The sequence below is a fragment of the Berghia stephanieae genome, chromosome 8 (assembly GCF_034508935.2).
Source record: "Berghia stephanieae isolate SIO BIC M18660-M18661 chromosome 8, UCSD_Bste_1.3, whole genome shotgun sequence".
NCBI lineage: Eukaryota > Metazoa > Mollusca > Gastropoda > Nudibranchia > Aeolidiidae > Berghia > Berghia stephanieae.
The window spans coordinates 1648008-1653007 of record NC_088367.1 but is presented as its reverse complement, the minus strand read 5'-3'; the positions used below and the strand labels follow the sequence as shown (position 1 = coordinate 1653007).

Genomic DNA, 5000 nt, shown 5'->3' with positions numbered 1-5000 from the left:
CTATTTACTCTTGGGATTACGGGGCGTAAAAGAGCGAGGATGGATGATCTTTATTGACGACCAGCATTAATTTGGGCTAGAAAATAAGATGCCATCACTCTGAAACTAGAATATACGTTGCACATTGTATGTATCCAGTCCTCCGGAGGAACTGGTTTCACACTTCCAAGGGGATTGGAACGTAATATAGATAGTATGCAGATGACGTCACTCAGGCCTTTGTTATTGTTTTTGCCATCCGCGTTTGTGAGTTGTTCTCACTACACTGTATTAACCAGACTATAAAAGTTCATGGTTACACAGAGTTTGTGTGTTGGTCCGTTATACTTCCGGATGGCAATGTTGTGAACTCCTCGGCCATAGATAGAATGCGCTTGGCCAAGGAGTTCACAACATTGCCATCCGGAAGTATAACGGACCAACACACAAATTCTGTGTAACCATGGACTTTTATAGTCTGGTTAATACAGTTTAGTGAGAACAACTCACAAACGCGGATGGCAAAAACAATAACAAAGGCCTGAGTGACATCATCTTCGAACTATCTATAGCCTGACACTAGAACCCTCTAGGACTGGCAGTTTGACGTCATTTTTTTTAGGTTTGTGTAGCGTCTAGTGAGTTGTCGTTAGGAGAGGTCAAGGAAGCAAGTTATTTCATTGGTTGAACTATTGAATACAACTCACGATTTGTTTTCTTTTGTGGCAAAAGACTGGCCTTTTGGCGTCATTTTTTGGTCAGTGTCAGGCCATAACTTTACGAAGGCTACGATTGGAACCAGTGTTTTGACATAATTCTATTGTTCCCTACTGTCAGTAAAGATTAGAGATCATTGCTTATTAATAGCGGACGTATCCAAAAACCTAGTTTTACCTAAGGGTAAAGAGCTTTTATATATAGTATAGCGCAATATCTTTGTCCGAGAAATTGTAATATCGCCTAACAGGCGTCATGTCCCGTCCTACATGTTAAATGTTGCTGTTTGCCAGAGACCCCTTGTAAAGCGCTTTGAGCACATTTATTGGATATTGCGCTATATTTTTTTCACCACTCTTTACCCATAGGGAAAATTCGTTCATGCACAGTCTACGTCCGTTTAGTGCAAAAAATACATTGGAAATTCGAAGTTGGACCATTCTCATTTGTTGACTTGGATTTTTGAATTCATTTTATCTTGTGTATTTTTGGAGAAAAAAAAAAAAAGAGAGAGAGAGAGAGAGAGAGAGAGAGAGAGAGAGAGAGAGAGAGAGAGAGAGATCAAATCAAATCAAGTGTTTATTTTAGGACATTGGCCAATCGTCATAACATCTCTCTGAACAAATTTTTCTAACAATTATAGTAATAATGGGATAACATGCTTTTAGTAATCGCTTATAGCTTAAATACAGATGATGATGATGATGATGATGATGATGATGATGATGATGATGATGATGATAGAAGAAGAAGAAGAAGAAGAAGAAGAAGAAGAAGAAGAAGAAGAAGAAGAAGAAGAAGAAGAAGAAGAAGAAGAAGAAGAAGAAGAAGAAGAAGAAGAAAAAGAGAAAGAAGAATAAGAAAAGTAAGAAGAAGAAGAAGAAGAAGAAGAAGAAGAAGAAGAACAACAACAACAACAACAACAAGAAAAAGAAGAAGATTTCATTTCCTTCCTACTTACCGTTTCTATTGTTTCTAATTGCAATTAATCTTGTATCCAATAATTATCCCGGTGACCACAAGACGTTTGAAACCCACACACAAGCTACAAACTCAAACCAGAGTTTTCACGCTCACACCCGTATATATCCGTAGAGATACCTACAACAACCACCATCCATTACTACTCACTTTCTCACACGAGACGAGGAGGACATGGCCTACTAGACAACCGATGTCAGTGGATAATAATAATAGACTATATAATGTAATGACTTGGGGATGATCTCGCTGCTGTCCCGGCTACCTACACCCTATCGTCAACAGTTTACAGTTTAGCGGACAATAATGACACACACACACACACACACACACACACACACAATCACACGCACGCACACACAGCAAACTCCGCCCTCTCTTTCACCCCCCCCCCCCTCCTCCTCCTCCCTCCTCCCCCAACGCACACACACTTCCATTCCTTTACATACTCAGAGATTGAGTAAAATTGTGAGGTTTAGAGAGAGACTGTATAAAAGTCAAAACAGGATCATATTTACAATGTTTTTTTCCCCTCTGGATACACTTTTATGCTCGTCGGAAAAATATTTCATCATTGTTCCGATAATTTAGAGCCAGTTACCAAGTTACCATGCGCCATTATGAGGGAAGTGACGTCATGGCTGTTGAAGCCTGAGAAGCAATGACCCCTCTAGCGGTTTAAAAGCAATAAAAATAGATTTGTGACGTCAACCTCATCCAATTCATTTCTATTCCTTAATTACACGACAACACCAAAGGAGAATTGTTTCATTTGGGCAAATTGTGAGATTGTAAAAGTTATCGATATGGAAAGTATATGTTTGTATTTCCGTTGTTAAATATCCGGTTGATTGATCCGTCCGATGAGGTTTGTGATACACACACACACACACACACACACACACACATACACACACACGACCACACATGAACACACACGCGCGCACACAATTATTAGGTATTTAAAGATTTAGTGCGATCGGATGATGTTCGTGTATGAGATTGATGATGATGATGATGTGTGATGAATGAATGATGTGATATATGATGATGATGATTGATGATGTGATGATGATGATGATGATGATGATGATGATGATGATAGATGATGATGATGATGATGATGATGATGATGATGATGATGATGATGATGATGATGATGATGATGATGATGATGATGATGATGATGATGATGATGAGATGATGATGATGATGATGAATGATGAGATGATGATGATGATGATGATGATGATGATGGATGATGATGATGATGATGGATATGATGATGATGATGATGATGATGATGATGATGATGATGATGATGATGATGATGATGATGATGATGGTGATGATGATGGTGATGATGATGATGATGATGATGATGATGATGATGATGATGATGATGATGATGAAGGTGATAACAATATTGATGATGCAGCAATGTGGTATTGTGGTATGGCACTAGCCTTCGGATCGGAAGGTCCTGGTTCGAGTCCATCTCTAAGCTCATTAGCTCTTTACTCATAATCTCTCACCGTACTCATATACAAAATGAGTACCTGGTCGTTAACAGCGTTGTTTATGATGGACAATTAACAGGCGCCTTGTCACGTAATACGTGTTAAGCTGCTGTCGTCTAAAAACCACTTTTAATGCGCTTAAAGCACGTTTGGTAGATATTGCTTTATATAAATGCTCACATGAAATAAAAATGATTATGATGATGATGATGATGATGATGATGATGATGATGATGATGATGATGATGATGATGATGATGATGATTGCTGATGATGATGAAAATGTGAATGAAATGAAGATGATGATGATGATGATGATGATGATGATGATGATGATGATGATGATGATGAAGATGAATGATGATGATGATGATGATGAGGATGATGATGATGATGATGATGATGATGATGATGATGGATGATGATGATGTATGATGATGATGATGATGATGAGGATATGATGATAATGATGATGATGATGATGATGATGATGATGATGATGATGATGATGATGATGATGATGATGATGATGATGATGATAACGATAATGAAAACGGCAATGATCACATTTAAGAAAAAAAATCGTCATCATCATTATCATCATCACCATCATCACCATCACCATCATCATCATCATCATCATCATCATCATCATCATCATCATCATCATCATCATCATCATCGTCATCATCATCATCATCATCATAATCATCTCATCAATCATCTCTCATCATCATCATCATCATCATCATCATCATCATCATCATCATCATCATCATCATCATCATCACCATCATCAATATTATCTAAAAATGGGGGGAACAAGGAGTTAAGGATCATTGGAAAAACACTCTTCAATTGAAGTCGGAATTTCGCAATTCTACGAATGTTTCAAAGCATTAGGGAGGTCTGCACAAATATCTACAATCTATAGATAGTTCGAAGATGACGTCACTCAGGCCTTTGTTATTGCTTTTTGCTATCCGCGTTTATGAGTAATGCTCACTGAATTGTATTAACCTGACTATAAACGTTCATGGATACACACAGTTTTGTGTGTTGGTCCGTTATACTTCCGAATGGCAATGTTATGAGTTTCTTAGCCAAGTCAAAGAGCGTGTAGGTAACGATTGTTATGTTACCAAGAGCTCTCACTTCCCGCTTTTGGTGAAGCCACGCATCTTCCGTCTTCTACTCGTATTCTCTTCATTGTATCAGTAAGCCTAGCGCGCTTGATACACGCGGAGCACACCCGCCTCGCTGTCTCGCCTGGCACGCGACAATAGCATTGCGGTTAAGAGAAGTGAGAGCTCTTGGTAACTACGTTACCCTACACACTCTTTGGATAATTACTAACAATACTCTTCAACAGTCGTATCGTCACTTCCTTCCTAATGACGCATGGTAACTTAGTAACACTGGCTCTAAACTATCGTAACAATGGCGGACGCCCGTATGAAATATTTCTCCGGCGAGCATAAAAGCGTATCCAGAGGGGAAAAAAACATAAATTTGATCATGTTTGACTTTTACACATTCTGATCACATGACATATTAAAAGTTCTAGCCAGCTTGAAGAATAAAAAGTAATGCTTTTCTTTGTTTAGAACCAAGATGACCGCCGTTGCCGGGCGGCGTGACATCAGACTATTGAATCCAATAACTAACAATTGGATTCAATAGTCTGATGTCACGTCACCCAGCAACGGCGGTTCTAAACAAAGAAAGTCTGTACGTTTTATTCTTCATGCTGGCTAGAACTTTTCATATGTCTTGTAATCAGAATGTGAAAAAGTCAAAACA

The 5000-nt window shown here is 38.5% G+C and overlaps 1 protein-coding gene across 1 annotated transcript in view; it reads right to left on the bottom strand.

Annotated features, from left to right (window-relative positions):
* Window positions 1–1881, bottom strand: part of LOC144978006 (uncharacterized) — a 63788-nt gene extending 61907 nt beyond the window's left edge. Inside the window, exon 1 of the mRNA XM_078923420.1 lies at window positions 1658–1881. The gene's annotated coding sequence lies outside the window, so the exon portion shown is untranslated. The remainder of the gene's footprint in view (window positions 1–1657) is intronic.
* Between the last annotated feature and the right edge of the window lie 3119 nt (window positions 1882–5000).